Source organism: Oculina patagonica, chromosome 2, assembly GCF_052425735.1.
Source record: "Oculina patagonica isolate OP01 chromosome 2, crgOcupat, whole genome shotgun sequence".
NCBI classification, from domain to species: Eukaryota; Metazoa; Cnidaria; class Anthozoa; order Scleractinia; family Oculinidae; genus Oculina; species Oculina patagonica.
The window spans coordinates 38,118,993-38,136,373 of record NC_135759.1 but is presented as its reverse complement, the minus strand read 5'-3'; the positions used below and the strand labels follow the sequence as shown (position 1 = coordinate 38,136,373).

At 37.1% G+C, this 17,381-nt stretch overlaps 1 pseudogene across 1 annotated transcript; it reads left to right on the top strand.

Moving 5' to 3' along the window:
* The first annotated feature begins 4,442 nt into the window (after nt 1-4,442).
* On the top strand, nt 4,443-11,520 carry LOC144644608 (uncharacterized; annotated as a pseudogene). The gene is made up of 7 exons (XR_013569152.1): nt 4,443-4,929; nt 5,002-5,075; nt 5,450-5,711; nt 5,913-6,031; nt 6,939-7,003; nt 8,250-9,798; nt 11,134-11,520. The product of XR_013569152.1 is annotated as an uncharacterized LOC144644608 (transcript).
* The last annotated feature ends 5,861 nt before the right edge of the window (nt 11,521-17,381 follow it).

Below are 17,381 nucleotides of genomic sequence, written 5' to 3'. Positions count from 1 at the left end.
AACTATACGATTCAATGGATGAAAAACAGAAACTTTTTATGCTCACGTGTTTACCGAGGTTTCGCTAAAATGCCCGATTGATGAACTGAGTTTATTCTAAAGTGTTTATTTTGACTCATGTAACCGATGGTAAAATTCATTGGCAAATAAGCTGAGCATTGTGCTCGCTTAACAAGAGAAGCTGCTGCACTTTCACGTCTTCGATTTATCAGTTTCAGAACCATACTAAAGAGTTTCTTCTACGAGCTATAAAAGACAAAGCGAGATGTAGAAATCCTGCGTCATAACGGGCTTGTGGCCAAGACATTAGTGTATTTATAAAGTTAAAAAAAAAAGTTCGAGCTCCTAAGACGACAGAGAGTCGCTGATGGCGAATGTTATTAATACATTACGGAACCGATAACCTTACTATAATAAGTGTTTTTGTCTCTGCTTTGTACGTGTGCGTCTGTTTACAGGACCAAAAGACAAGTGTTTTGTGCCGTTTAAGATTCACAGCGTGTATTAATTTCATCGAAATTAACGACCAAGAAAATGAAAGAAATTATCAGTTTCCACTACAATTTTAATGGTATCAAACATATCAGTCACTTAGTAGTTTACGTTTAAACCAAATTCGAGGTATTTAATTTATAAACCCTCCGAAAATTACTATATACATGTGTTATATGCTTTTCTTTTCTTACTTATAAAGAATGTAGGAAAATAATTGACTAAATTGTTGAAACTTCATTATTTTTGAGTAGGCAACGAACGAAAGATTTGCGTGCCATTTTGAAAATAGCCTGCGTAGCAGGCGTCTGTTTACGCTTTTAGCGCGTTTATTTTGAAAATCGCTGCTGTATTTTTGTCTGCCTTTACCAGAGTCTGTTGTAGCTTTGCTTCGAGAAAGCTAAAAATGGTTTTATAGAAATTCTGTGTTATTCTGTCTCTTAAGCTCGATGTTTTGGTTTTGCCGGCCTTCTTTATTCGTTGTGTTACATTCAGGCACAACATGATAAGATTTGAAACTTCGCACGCGCAAGTTAAGAAGTAAATTGACTATTATGCGTGTTGTATATACCACTATATGGTTTAATTCAGGCAAAGCCATTGCTTCGATCTTCAAAGTGGATTTCATCAGTTGCCGGTATTTGGTTGTCTGTACTACAGTTGCTAACGTAACTTGTACATGTGCGACTGAATGTTAGACATTCTGCAGTTTATTTAACACTGTTTAAATTTTTTCAATTTTTTTTTCGCTGTTTTCAACATTTTAAAACTTTTCAATATTTTATTAACTCTTCAAAATTTTAACGGATGATACTCATCATACACGATACATAAATCATCTATCAGGCATTTCCATTTTTTATCGAAAAAAAGGTGAACACTCGAGAATAAAACGTAGCAGTTTTTTGTCCACTGAATGGTCCACAATTTACCGCAAAAGCTACGGTAAAATTCACGAAAGGGATGTGAAGATCAGCTGGCAAGCCAGATTACTCTGCTTTTGTTTTGTTTTCTTTCATTTGTTTTTCCAAATGGCTGAGGGTAAAAGATTGACCCGTATACCATACTTTTTATATTAAGCGAATGACAACAAAATACTCCAACATTCGTAATTTTCAAACAGTAAGTTTAAAAAGACTTTCGTATTAACGCACTAAATCCATGGAATTCATTGTCAAGCTATTCAGGCAAATAGTTGCTGGTTTTTGTCACATGTAGTTTGTTTATGTGCACAGGGTACACGAGTCTTGAAACTTATCGGGCGCCTTAATCTTTGTGCGGATAGACAAAACAAAATCTCATCGAATCTGGCCTTGTTGCTTTGACTATGATAAAATCCATTCTAAGGCATTCCAATTGCATAGAATCATCTGTACTCATTTTAGGGAAAATATTGAGTTCTTGATATTCGTCAAACCTTTTAAGACACACACGCACAAAATAAATGCAGTCGACACCACGAGCGCTTGTTAAGATAGAAATAACCAGTTTTATAAATAGCTTTGCATGTGGTCTTATTTTAAAATTTATCAAAACAAGCTTGGTCGTGTAATGAGCCAAAAAAAAAAATAAGGGCACATCAGACAAAAGCAGAGGTAATGAACTTGACCACAGTTGTTATTTAACTTTCAGCTCACGTTTTTGTATCTGGCAACTTGGACACGTTTTTATTTGGACACGTGCAGAATATTAGCGGAGGTAATTTACTTGACCATGTACGGTTGTAATGCAAATTTCAGCTCACGTGCAGCATATTAGAGCGATTTCACAAACCTCGATTCTTACATGCTAATGAAAATCGTTAAATGCTAATGAGGAAGAACAAAAGAGATTTCTGATTTGTTTTCATACCAGCATGCGTACTACCTATGTCTCACATGCCGACAGCAAACAGAACTTGAACTGTGTTGATTTATATTTTTAAGCGGTGGTGAACAGTCCCTCAAAAAAGCGTGTCTCGCATAATTTTCAAGCCATATTTCAACGGTCCCGTCGTCTCTGAGGCCATCCCAATAAAATGTTTCGTTTCCCATTGCCCCGTCTTTTGTGATGATGGGTCGGTCGGTCGGGCAAAAAAAAAAAAAAAAAAAAAAACACTTGGGTTCCAGAGAAGGCCGGGCTGCTAAGTAAGAAAGCCTGATTACAAAGTCAACTCGAAAACGTGGTCTTTTCGTTCGTTATTCCTTATCAAATGTCTAAACAGTCTTTAAATAACGTAGTATCGATGTTTATTAAAGACAAAGACATCATATACCAATCGTTGTTAATAAAACAAGATCGTGTGCTTGTAAATTGAAGTATTTGCTTCTTTAACTAGTGAATCTGGAATTTTTTTTTTTTTGTTTACTTTTCGAAAAAAATGGGTCGGTCGGGCGATGGGAAACGAAACATTTTATTGGGATGGCCTCAAATATTTCTGGGACGCATTCCCGGAGTCTCCATTTCTTTTTATAAGGCTAAAAAAGGTCTCAGGCTCACAGAAAAGAAACGGGTTCGACCATCTGGTCTACGATTTCCTTTATTTTATATGCGTCAGTCATGGATTGTTCTGCAAATAATAATAGAAGTAATAGAGTTAATATCTCTTGTTATTAGATCTCATGCGAGATTGACAATACGTGCTTTTGGCTTCAGTTTAGAGCTCATAACAGTTTGACCTTTGCTTCCTCTAACGTCTGTTCCAAAAACTCAAACAAAGCTCATGATAATCTGGCATACATTCCTACAAACGTTTTGCAACGCAAAAGCCACTGCTCAGATGCCCTAGCCCGTCGACCGAGACATAAAGACTGAGTAAGCTATACCTTGGCACGGCTGGAATGAGCTATGAGTTAACATCCGACAAAACTGAAATCAATCTTTTCTACATCTCGAATAAAGGACTTCTTCTTACAGTCCACTCCCACCTTGCGGACATTCTCCCATTCTTACGCACAGGAGCTGAAGTCAGGACGAATTAGAATTACTAAAAGTTACTCCCAGTATTATGGACTTCCGCTATTACGGACACGAAATTGTGTCCCCGAAGGTGTCCGTTATAGTCGGAGTTGACTGTAATTACCATGGCGTTTGTAGAGTCGTCCTTGCTAGGTACGACCCAATGCTTCTAGAAGTCATTTAGCCAGATTCGCAAATATCAATAATGATAAGCAAAGCTTACATTTGTGCCAATAGCGATTACAGTAGTTACAAATATCATGGCTCGGCGGGCTTAAGAAGTATAAGTTCTTTGGAACACAGCGAGCAAAAGAAATTAACTAAGATATAAAGATATAGCGATGGGATAATTTCCTAATATATAAGATGTCGTGTATATTCCTTTATTCTGACAAATGAATGTAACTGACTTGGACGGGCGTTAGAACTGGCGAGGAATCATTGCGTAAATAGCTGCGGTGTTGATCTCTTAACTCGACATGGCGGTAGTCTGCACGTTTATTTGAACTAGAGAAAGATTGACGAGACAAAACAACCATAACAGCAGAACGCTTGAGCTCAACGTGAGAGTGTCTGCACGTGTACAGGTGTAGCTGCCCTTGGAACTGGTATACCGCTCTACTTACTTTATCGACGAAGCAAAAGCAATCATTTACAACCAGTGTTTGCTCTTTGTACAGGAGAAGTATAAAAACAAACTATGTGAAAACTTCACTGCACTCTTCTAGTCCAGCTCAATGTACAGCGCACTTCAATCAGCTCCACTTAGAAAGTACGCGTGTCCACGCGGAACGAGGCGGCTCACTGGGCCACTTGCGTGTATAGACACTGCGCCACGTGAATTTCTACGCTTTGATAAAGGCAGTGAAAAGTTTAGGCAATCTGATAGCATGATAGAATTCAAATGCTTTGCTTTGTTTTATTTTTTTTTTTCATTCTCAGCGTGACACAATAGAGTTGAAAATACGGGATTAAAGAGCACCACATTTATCGGATCCAAGGCAAGGAATCCAATATCCAATCCAAGGAATTGTACCGTGTTTCAATAAAAATTTTAATTATCTGCTTTTCCAGGCAAAATACACAGTTGATTTGTTCATATTTTTGGACAATGCTATGTAAAACACATAATTACATGCAGGTCAAATATCGTACTGTTTTGATACAATTCTCCAGTTTCTTTAACAAAATTGCAAAATCGTCTATTTTTTAACTTTAATTACTTTCTGACTTTCTTAGAAAGCAGTAAAATCCAAGATGGCGGATCAAATGACGTCATGTGACGTCATTCATCATCTTGCAGCGCAATGTAGATTAATTTTACTGCGCAAAGACCCCCTTACAACACATCGGACTTGTAAATGTATGTAATTTTTTCGTATCTTCAAAACACTAAATTCATGTAATAAATTGGTGCCTAACGGTTTCTATGAAATGCCTATTCTGTTCTTCAATTATTAAAGAATGTCTATTCTGTATCGGGAGTTACAACGAATTAAGGTGAGCTTAATATAGCCTTTTCATTATATCCATTTCTTTTGACTTATTAATGAATTTTTCAACTGTGTTTAGATATTGCTTTCTGGAATATTGTAGAAGACGTCGGACGCTGCGAGGAAATTTGCCACAACAACGTTTCCACAAAAGTAAGATAACAACAGCACAAAATGTTCTGCATTTCTAAGGTTTTTTAGTTTTTTAGTAAATCGTATACCTTTTCCCTCAGCCAATCTAATCCCAATCATTGCAAATCTGTAATACCGCATCGTTGGGTTTCGCGAGCTGGCTAGTCAATTAAATGGTCCTATTTATGGCTAATGTATCTCGAAAACAGTGGGTTTTTTTTTCGAGTTTCTTTTCCTGTATCGTCGATCGGCTCTTAAGTGTTATTAAGCGAACTGTATTCAAAAGTGTGCATAAGCTGAATCACTGTTTTAGCGACCCACCTCGCAAGATGTTCAAATACAATGCAAGCGTGGCTTTCGAATTGAATCATGTATTGTATACATTTTTATTGCAGGGAAATACTGCAACCCGACGGAGATAGTAAGCAAGAGTTATCAACAGATTGGTGATGCAAAATACAAGTCTGTCATTTGCAAGTGTGGCTACCAGCATACATCCGGTCCCTGCCGTCGCCTGTCTCTCTATAAAACCTTCTTCAATGGAACGACGTACAGTCGCCCTCACGATATTGGGTTCCTGCGTTGGTGTTTGTGGAATTGATGGACATGAGTGCAAAGCTATTGATAGTCGAAAGTTTGCCATCAAAGGACCAAATGGTAGGTGTGAATGCGAAATAAAGAACACTAGCTACCCCCCCATGCAAATTTCAATGGATTGTATCCGAAAGGGCCAAACTTTGTTCTGGCTATTTTCCTATTTTTAAAGCTAGTAAATATCCATTTCTTCAACTCGAAAGCTACGAAAACTCGAAATGACAACCAACAATCATCCCTATTTTTTTACTTGTTTTGCAATAGGAGACAGTGACATGAATGTTTCTGTCATCGAAAAGTGTGGATGCGTGAGTCCCGGATGTCACCGTGTTGCATTTCGCGAAGTTTTCAAGCGAAAGTCGGAGAAGGGCTGGATCCAAGAGGTATGTACGAGCAGTCCTCAACAGTAAGGCATGCGCAAAACAGAGTCTTCTTTTGCTCATTCACTCAAGAAATTGATCAGTGGCCAAACTCACGTGTTTCCTCCAAAAAACCCCTAAGGAAAATGATTTACCTCTAAAACTCAAAATAAGCAGACCTAGGGCTTTCCACAATTTGCTCGAAATTATTCAAAAAGTTGCTCAAAATTTCTGAAAAAGGTGCTCAAAAGTTGCTCCAAAACTCCAAAAAAGTTGCTTCTGATTAAAAAGGTTGCACGAAAGTTGCCCTAAAAAACCCAAACCGCTGCTTTTTTATCAGGAAAATTTCTCCAAATATAAGCTGATTTCCCTTTGAAGGTAAGTTTTCTGAGCAGTTTCATGCAATTTCGCTTCAACAGAAGTATCTAATTAACATTTAAAGGCAAAAATTATTGAATTACAAAGATTTCTTTCCCTGAGAAAAACTGTGAAGATATATATGACGTCATGTTTGCTGACAAATGTTATAATGTTTTAGTGGGGAATGAGTCGAAAGTCGAACATCTTCGGCGAACTTCGTTAATCTTCGGAAACGTTCATATGGCCTTCGGGCAACACTCGGACAATCTTCGGTGATCCTAGGTCTAGAAATTGCTCAAAATGCTCGAAAAGAAAAAAACTTGCTTAAAGGGGAAAAAATGCTCGAAATATGAAAAGTTGCCAAAAAGTTGCCGAGCAACTTGTGGAAAGCCCTGAGCATACCTAATGTAGGGAAAAGAGTACGTTTACTGATGTAGATAGGTTTCATTGTTATACTTCCCTGTAAAAGTCACCTCCTGTAGCGTGTTAGTTTTTTTTGGCAGAGTTAAGGATCTAAGTTGTATTTGACTTTTAGACTTGTGTTGAGGATCTCTTGTTGATATATTTCTAGGAAAAAGATGTTGGGATGTGCGTTGGAACCGGCTGCCCCAGAGTCTGTGAACATTGTTTACTTAGGTACGTAACCTTATCTTTCTGAAGGAGCTAGTTAAGTGGTGGACACAAACAGGTGTCAAAATCGAAAAACAAAAACAGTGGTATAAAGTACAAGCATACATATAACCGTAACTAGGAAAGATTAAAGCGAAAATATCACGGGGATTTTGTGTAACCGTTACTTCAAAAGTTTAAAAAAAAATTGTCCAGGTCCATTATAAACCACCACTGAATGTACTAAAACTGTCGACGAGTGTCTCTGGCCATTGGTGGAAAGGGTCAAAGTAAATTACAACTTGAAAAATTCCGGCTGAAGTTTTTAAGCTCCACCAAGTTCTAGCTCTTTTCCTTTTTTTCCCAAAAATTCGGTTGATATCTTCCTCTTTGTGGTCTAGAATTGTTTTCTAAACAAGTAGAGGTAATAATACAATTTCCACGAAAAACAATTAAATTCCTCATGATAATTCCCCAACGAAATGGCGCTCTGTTTCCACCTACAGACGGATGAAAAAAGCCTTTTCAAACAAAGAAGAAAACTTTCATGGATTTCTTCGACATTCTCAGCAACTACCAAAATGAAGTCAATAATCAAAAGAAAATTTAGCCATGAGATTCAACTGTTAAAGTCAAATCTCAATTGTCATTTCAACTGGTTAAGATGTGTAAGACATTTCAAGCCAACTGGAAAATAAATATACCTGTCTTTGCAACGATGTATTTGTTGTTAGATACGATGTTTATAGTAAGCGCAGCTTCGTTTGAAAAATGTGTGCACCATTTCTTTCTTCTTCCTGAGAAATTTCGGTGTTAGGAGCACTTTTTTTGCTAAAGAGTTAATTCACGGGCAATTGTGTCACGCGATCACGCGCGACAATGTCTGCAGCTGACAAACTGCCCAGTAATATAAGGTGGCAAAGTGTCCAGTTATACCTGATTGAAGAAACGTGGACCCGTAAAAAGCATAAACCATGAACGATGCGACCCAAATGTTTGCTGGGAAATCTGAGAAAAATCATCCCCATCTGTGACAGAATAAACATTATGATATGACAGGTTGCATAGATCATGCTCTTTATGCCCAAAAGGAGAAAATATCTTGATTATCAATAAATGGAATATTTCTCAGCGCACCAATGCTGACTTCCCCAGAATGCCTTCGGGCTTATCTTTCATGGTTTATGCTTTTCACAGGGTCAACCTTTCTTCAATAAGGTGTATATAAGAATAAACCAAGTAATGACTAAATATACATCTGCTTTCTTAACAGTAATATGGACCTCAAGTCTTGTGGCAGCTACTGTACGTACTTTCACCCAAGTGTCTGTATTGTCACCAACTACACCACAGAGGCTGTGTACACCGGGGATTTCAAAACCAAGGAGATTTACATTATCAATCAGTGCGGGTGCACCAAGCCACGTTAAAGGCCTGGGGAGAACACTTAAGGGTGCAGGGAGTTCATACCACGCTATTCCCATGTTGGAAATGTGCCCGACATTTGTTTTATTAGAATGCTTGGACTTATGTAGCTATAGAAATGTGTTGTTATGATTGCAAAAATGCGACGTATTTTTTTTATTAAAATGTTTAGATTCAAGTAGGTTCAGTATATGAATACGTTAATGTGATTCTAGAAATGTGACCGAATTGATCATTGTAGACATTTTTGGAGAGTGACAAACAACTTGATAAGGCAGATGAAATCTTTGCTTCCTTTTTTATTTTTTACAAATACTTTTCTTTTATTTCATTGCTTAATAAAACAGAATAAATGAAATAAAAACAGTTTAGGTCTTTGATAGATGAAGAAAAGGTGGGGAATGTAGGAAATGTTTTTGATTTTCATAAATGTCCTAGAACAGCACCCTTCCTGATAGATTCTGTAGACGTTTTTTTGTTTTTCGGTTAATAGTGATCTGTGAAACGTTTTTGCTTTCTCATTCTGATAAAGAGTTTAACAAAGGCTTTTCAACGCCGCTGACCGATCTGGATACTCGACTAAGGACTCGAAGTACGTACCAATAGTTTAGGTTGAATTAGTTTTAGAATAGTTTGAAATCAAAAAAAAATTAAATCAACTTGGAGTTAGTTTTGTTTAATGGAGGTAAGAACAGGACACTGGCTTTAAGCTAAGCAACAACTTGTTTAATCGAATCAGGGCTTTATACCAAAGCTATAATGATGCTCAAAACTTTAAATAGAGAGACACCAGTTTAATAAATTTTAAAAAAAAAAATCTGCTCTCGACGCGCTACAACATCGCTTCAGTACAATATCGTTCATTTTTATTTTTTGCTCATTCATAAGCTTTGAAAAAGGAAAAGAATAACAAATTTCAGTTTTTGTTAACGGTAAAATTGAGGATTGTTTATCGTGGAAGAAAAAACCTTCTCGTCGTTTCTCGATTAACCCAAACTTTTCAGCTAATTACTCTTTGTGGTTTGTTGCTCTTACTTCTCGCATGTGATGATATTTGTAACTAATGCAAAGAGAAAACGCGGGTTGTAAATGGTTGTTTTCTCTCGTCAAACGTTTTCCAATTTAACCACACGTGTTCCGTCACGTGTAAATATATAGCTTTCTCTCGTAAATCTTTCTCATATTCAATCACACGTCCAGACTCACGTGGAGTTATATAATCGGCGGGGTAAGAGGTCACCACAGTTATCTAAGTTTAACTTCACACCGGTTCTTCGCCAATTCAAACAAGCGTAATATGTCTCCTGTCTGCCTGAAATACCTTTTACATCAATGTTTCAAAGGACTGGCCTAAAGGCGGTCGAGGATAAGCCATCACTTCTAAAAGACAATGAGAGGTATAGTTAAAGCTCAAAGTATTTTAATACAAACTGAAATTAGTATTCTGTATATAATTACTCTTTGTCATGAATCTTGCACATGCACATACCAGAAGCACTGTGTTAGACGACATTTTTGTAGTTTTAACCTTGTAAATTTGCCATATCTCTTAGCGTTCGTGAGGTCAAATGCTTTTCAGCCATGCGGCGTTTTGGTGGGTTTAATTTGATTAGAAATGCCAAGGGCAAGTTACCTTGCAAATCTTTCATATTTTAACGTAGGTCGTGTACGTTCGTGTGTCTCACATGTTTATTAATTATGTATTCGACACTTTCAGTCACATGAAAGGTATCTTTTGGTGGTATCAATCGTTTACTATCTTACAGCAAGGCGCCCAAATGTGTGACCACCTTTAATTTATTCACATTCTTTCGTGTAGATTTAATCCAATCAAAAGCCGTGGATAGCTTGCAGTTGACTTCTGATTGGATTAAATCTGCACGAAAGAATGTGAATAAATTAAAAGTGGCCACACATTTGGGCGCCTTGCTGTAATGATGTGTCATGTTTTCATTGTCTTTTTTTTCAACTGTGGCTCGCTGTTTTGTAAGGCTTCTGAGTCCCTACAACTATAAGCCGAGCAACCGAGAAACCTCCAGTCTCGTGCTGTAATTAACTGGTGCTAAATCGACGTCAGTGGTATCGTCAGCATATTGAAAAATAATACGTTCAGACACATTGTAGCCAGAAGATCAGAGTGACGAAAAACTGAAATTTTTGTGTTGGTTTTGTTCGCTTTTTTAAATTCAATTTTTGACTACCAAGTGCAATATTTTGACAGCAAAGACATCAATACCTTTGTAAACTATATATAGTAAATAGACCTTTACCAGCTCTGATAGTTGTGTTGTAAGGAAATCGGGTGCAGCGACAATTGTTTTTAAAACAATTATCACTACACCAGATTACTTTACCTGCAAAAGATTACCTGGCCTTTCCTATAAAAGGAATTAGATTAAGAGTAATTCTACGATTCATTATATTGTGCTGGCTAATCAGAGTATTTGAAAGTGAATACCGTAAAATTCCGCTTATATGCCCTGGGCTTATACAATATCGTAAGGGGTATTGTGTGGGCTTATAAGCGGAGGGGCTTATATCCGGGAGGGCTTATTAGCGGAATAAAAAAGAAACGTTTCGAAACAAGCCACGGGAGCGTTGATCGAAATACGTTTTTAAGTTTAAAATGCATAATATGGCAACATTTAACCCTGTTCAGCTCTGTCATCCGGCAGAAGGGGGCTTATATCCGAGGGGAGGCTTATAAACGGATGTATTTTTTTTGTTTCCAGGTAGATGGGCCTAAAGCCGGGGGCCTTATAACCGGAATTTTACGGTATATGAAATGACATACATTTGATCATTTTTTTTGTTCACCTATCTTTAGTATTGTCGAATTTTTTCGTGATATCGATTTTTAGCAACTCATAAGATCGATGTGCTTAGTGTTGTTAATTACCCGGCACTAATTAAACTTTTAATTATATAGCTGTCAGTAAATCCTTTATTGTCAGCGCAGCTATTTTTCCTAAATTTCTGAGAACTGTCCAATTTGGGATTAAATTTGGATAGTTTCATATAAGGACTTTCAGGTAAAATGCACAAACTGTCCAATTTAAGAAAAATTGGACAGTTTTGTCTCAGCCAATCAAATCGAAGAAAAACCAACATGTGACGGATATTAGCCAATTAGCGTCAGCCCTGTAAACTTGTCGCATTGTTAGTCGACAATGGCGGAATTTTAGAAGGCAAATTTGCTACGTTTTTCCATTCCTTTTGGGCTTTTCAGCAATGGTAACAACAAAGAGAAATTTTCTACGTTGTCAGAAGAGGAGCTAGCTACACTAAGAAGCAAAAACTGAGAGCAAAACACCTCCAAAAGTACAATACTTGGGTGAACGTAAGTGCAGCGAAGCGAAGCAAGAAATCTGTCAGATATTCATCGTCATGAGCTAGATGCAATTCTTTGTCTTTTTTTTGCTGAAATTCGAAAAGAAAAGACGGCGATGAAGTATAAACGAGATAGTGGAAAGGAGTATGTCAGATTCAAGAAGTTGTAAGGCTCTTCGGACACTTTGTTTACGACTGATGCAGTGTTTTAATTCACTCACTTTGTAGCAAGCTTCGCAAACTCAGGTGAATAAAATTGCACTGTTTTGTTGAAGTTTTATTTGTGAAGACAATGCTTTGAGTGAGTTGCATGTGCTGTGTTATGCCTTCTATTGTTGAATGCTTTTCCCGTTCTGGACATAAGTTTATGGTTTACGCTGATTGACTGACTACAAGCTATATAATTAATATGTAACCGGACTACATGCTTGTCCAATTTGGAAATAATTAGATTCAAAAAATTCCTCTGACAGCCAAATTGGACTCGGCCTACGGCCTCGTCCAATTTTGGCTGCCCTCGGAATTTTTTTCATCAAAATTTTTCCAAATTGGACAGCATGTAGTCCAATTACGTATACAAAATTGTTATCTATACTCTAATTAATCGGACGTGGCCGATTTATAATTTACCCTTTGGGCGTCCTAGACGATAGTCTCCTGCCGGCCAAAAACGACGGAGATAGCCTGGGCCAATCGGTTTCATTTCAGTTTTGACAGTAAATCGTTGTAGGCACACTGGGTCGACTTTTGGGCTACTCTGCAATCTGGTTCTCTTCTTTGCTTCGGCGGGAGGACAGAGAAAAATGCTTAAGGGATAAAGTACTAATAATCACCATTGTGAAACTGTAGTTGTTTTGACAAGTTGAAGCTATTCTTGTAAATAAAAGGGGTAACGTCATTCATGTCACGCAATGTTTTTGTGGGAAACTTTGAAACTAGACGCTTTGCTGGTTTCTACAAATAGCAGTGTGATCTGGTGGTACATTTTTTTGAGGCGGACTCCACTTTAAAACTATTTTTTATATATTTAGCAAGAAGTGTGTCGATTTTCATTTCCGCACAGCTGGGCGTCAAAGTCGCCTGTCACAAAGAGTAGAATGTTTGCACAACATGTTTTGAATATATTTTAGATTTGCCTAGTGACGTTAGTAAGGCACTTCTCAAGACGTCAGCAAAACATTGGCAATGTACAGTATTGGTGTGAACTTGAATGGGATTTTTTTACGAGATCGGTAAAGCTATCGAATGAAAAGATGACTTCAAAATGAAAACTTCGAATAATTATAATTAAATACCAATTGAATTTTATTTTAACTAAATTTTATCACGGCCTGAATGCATGTCATGGCTTTGAAAGTCTTCGATTTCAAAAGGTTGCTTGGTCTCATTTTCGATAAAAAAAATTCATCTGAAACATTTTGCCTGTTGTGTGACGCACGTTAATCTGGTTTTGAATAGTTTGAAATTGTGTTTTTAAGATTTTATTCTTGACTATTGTAACTCTTGCGAAGAAAGATTTAAGTGATGAGGAACTAGTACTGTTATTTTCCGGATATTCCGATCTTTTATTCGAGAAATGAATTATTTTTTGGCTCGTCATTCAAGAGTTTTGAGTTTAGTTTTGAAATCGGGGAAATTTATTTCCCGTTGAGGGATGACCCGACATGGCAGAATATGAGTGGAACTTGAATAGGGCTGGTAGCCGGCTGAAACAACCGGCTACTTGCCAAACTTTGGCCGTCTACTTTCGTCTCTCTTTACCCTAAGCTTTGACAAAAAATAAATAAAATAATGGAAAGATGCCGCAAAATACTGCAAGACATCCGTGTCTAATGTCTGAGTCGAATTGTAAACGCATTGCAAGAGTTTTTAATATGTTCACCTTTAAAATAAAGCAGAGAAAAGCAATGCGGTGAAATCTACATCTTTTGATGAGAAATTCCGGAAGTGACATCTGTGTTCAAAACAGGAATTTTTCCAAAAAAAGACCACATGTTTTGTAAAAATCACAGACAAACTTGATCAGGAAAATAAAACAGGCCGATGGGTTTTATTCACGAAAATACAACTTTCTTAAGAAAGAGTTTGTAAACAAGACAGTGGAATCAAATTACATTTCACACGAAATTTGCATACATTTGAACTTGCAAAAAAGAAGTATCTCTGCCGAGACATAATAGCGAAGCCTTGAATTAATAATCATTGTATTCTGATCTGATTGTTATTTTTTATGCATTAACTATTTGAAAGTGGTTCTCATTCACTGCTTGAAGTATTTATAGACGTGAAAACATTCACTTAATCAAATTACATTCTGCACGAAATATTTTGAATCCTTTCGTCCCGAAACTTTGATGAAATTGAAATCTTTGTTGGACAGTACTGCATAAAAGCAGTTCATAGAATTGAATAAGAAGATAAGAACCATATTGATAAAGGAAATTTGAAAACTTTATTTTGGCTCATTTTGACGAAATTCAGGATTTTCAAAGACTGCCAGTAAACGGCTGTATCTTGTCTGTCTCTAACGATTTTGCTGCGGTTTCGAAGAAGCTAATTTTTCAACATATGGTAGCGGGTAGAAGTCGGTTCGTTCCGAATTTTTCAATACGATATACAAGTTACAGGTCAATATACAGACCCTCTGTGAAGTAAAAAACGTTTTGGGAACAAACCATTGTGAACTTATTTTCTATGTTGATCAGTAAAAATCCTTACTACGACATGGAGCTTGTTATTAAGTTCGTTAGTACGTTAATACTGCAAGGTGTATAACCTCAGAGAATTGTTATCAAGTGTGTTTTGTTTTATTAGCGGTTTATACTCGAAGAGATCAAAATTAAGGCAAATTTCTGTTATTCTTTAATTGCTTGGCACATATTAGTACGCGCACAAACGAAAAACCAAGAAAAAAGGATACTGAAACGGTCAGGAAATATACGCAAGCATTAAATTGAATGAAAAAGGCCGAAAATAGCATTTTCAAGCATCTAAAGTCGCCCAAAACGCTGGTGAGGGTGGAGATAATTGGAGTAGAAAGCTCGATGGGATAGGGTGGAGTAAAAGACTGCAGGAGAGGGGAGGGAGGGGAAGGATGGGAGTAGAAAGGGAGGGACAGGTGGGGGTGAAAGGCTAAGGAGAGGGAAAGGGAGGGAGAATTAAAATCTATGCTTGGTTATATCACGCAACTTTTGACTTCTGTTGTTTTCTCACAAGAACAAAACTTAAGGTGGGGTTCTACCTGAATTTTAATGAAATTTTAAGAGATTTAAAGAAGGGATTGAAAAAAAAAAAAATGGAAACACCACCAAACAGTTGACCCCCTCGAAAGCGCACTCCAGGTTCTCAGGGAACTGTTTGGTGTCCGTCGACCATTTTTAACTTCAAATTCTAATATTTCTTATTTGTCTAAATTTTACTAATCCTTTGAGAAAATCTATCGCCTCCCCGACATCCCCCAAAATCGCCCAAAATTAACAAAATACTGCAAAACATAGATATATGAGATAAGTAAAGCTTTTTTGAATTTCTTGAAAGGCAGCTGAAATGGTTTTCAGTGTTTTTCAGCCCTTATACTTTGGGTCAGTACTACTATTCTTCATCAGTTGCTATTACAGTAATGGTATGAAACAAATACTTAATCATTGGTCAACTAGTTGTGATCATTTTCTTGACAATAGTAGTTACCTGATAAAGAGTATTGCGAAAAAAAGGCTGCACTTTGCTTAATGTTAAAAATTTATATTTTCTAGTCGTCTAGCTCAATCGTTTATTCTTACATGTATTGTGCGAAATATATTTATAAATTGAGAACATTATGTCATTAAGTAATAATGCAATCTTAAAAACATTCCAGATATTATGTTCTACCAGGGTTCTACACACTAATACAACTCATGCAAACTGTGACTTACGCAAAGCTCCCACTGAGTGTTACTAAAGTGACTGTTTTTCCAGTGATTTTTACTGTACTGTACCCCGCCTTTCAGGTCAAAGCAGATAGTTAATTATTAACCGCCCGATTTTAAGCTTCTTAAGCTTCTTGTTTACCATACATTGTGCCTTGAATATATGCAGTTAGGGCTTTCCACAAGTTGCTCGGCAACTTTTTGGCAACTTTTCAAGTTTCGAGCAACTTTTTCTCCTTCGAGCAACTTTTTTCCTCTTGAGCAACTTGTTGCATTTTGAGCAATTTCCAGACCGAAGATCTCCGAAGATTATCCGAGTGTTGTTCAAAGGCAATACGAACGTTTCCGAAGATTTACGAAGTTTGCCGAAGATATTCGAGGAACATCTAAAGACGCTTCAACAAAACTTGTCGGCAAACATGACGTCATCGATATCTTCACGTTTTTTCTCAGTTAAAGAAATTCTTGTTATTAAACAAATATTCCCCTTGTATGATACTTCTTTTGCTGTAAAATTGCATAAAACTGCTTAGAAATCTTTGCTTTTTGGAGCAACTTTTGAGCAACTTTTTGAAAAAATTACGGGCAACTTTTTGGGAAATCTCGAGCAACTTGTGGAAAGCCCTATATGCAGTGACCAAAAATAGAACAAGATATGTTTCTGTATATCGTATCACATCGTAGTTTTTAACAATTATTCACCGAAGGGAAGGCGAAAAATTGATTTAGTATATATCACACAAGCTGAATGAAATAGCAGCCAAAAACATTACTTACGGTGCCGAAGCGTGACGCGCAGCCATTTTGTTTCTCTTTGGCTCCTCGGAGGTGAATAGTTAACAATTATCCTGCGAAATCGCGCGGAATATCGCCTGATACGTAGCCGACGAGGCCGTAGGCCGAGTTGGCTAAAATCAGACGATATTCTGCAAGATTGAGCAGGATAATTGTTTTATTATTCAACAAATTGTCAACGAAACACATTTTGCAGCTAGAAAAACTGTAATTATGCAGCGCTTTACGAGAGTTCGGTTGTTATGTACGGATGACAGATATCGTTACCATTTTGACCATATATGGGCAGCGCGCGCATTTGTTGAATAATATATAATGGTGTATATTTACATGTAAATATCCACAACTTTCACCGACACTGAGGTGAAAAATTGATTTAGTATACATCACACAAGCTGAATAAAATAGCAGCTAAAAACATTACTTACTTTAGCCGAAGCGTGACGCGCGGCCATTTTGTTTCTCTTCGGATGCTCGGAGGTGAATAGTACTTTGCTAATCACCTCCGAGTTAGCCAATCAGAGCGCGCGAAAAGTACTATTCACTTTTGTGGTATATACTAATAATCTTTATTTACTCTTCCAAGCCATAACATTATCATCCGGTTGAAGGTTTCCGTCAACCATTTAAGATCTCGGTAATTCTTGATATTCTAATTCTCCTTACTAATCACCACGCATTGCAGACAACCTAAGTTTGAGAATTTGGACGTATATCTCTACATTAGTATCACCAAGCGATGATTTTTCTCTATTAAATTAGCCTGGCTAACTTGTTTTTGTTGTTTGTTCGTTTGTTTTTGTTTTTTCGTAGAAAGAAAGATGTAAATAAATTACAGAAGGCTTTATCTACGTTCCTAGGCTTTGATGGCTTCATAAAATTTCTGTCTGTTTTGTTTCTTCGTGACGGTGTTAAACGACTGCAGAGGCTGTGAGTTTTTATCAAAA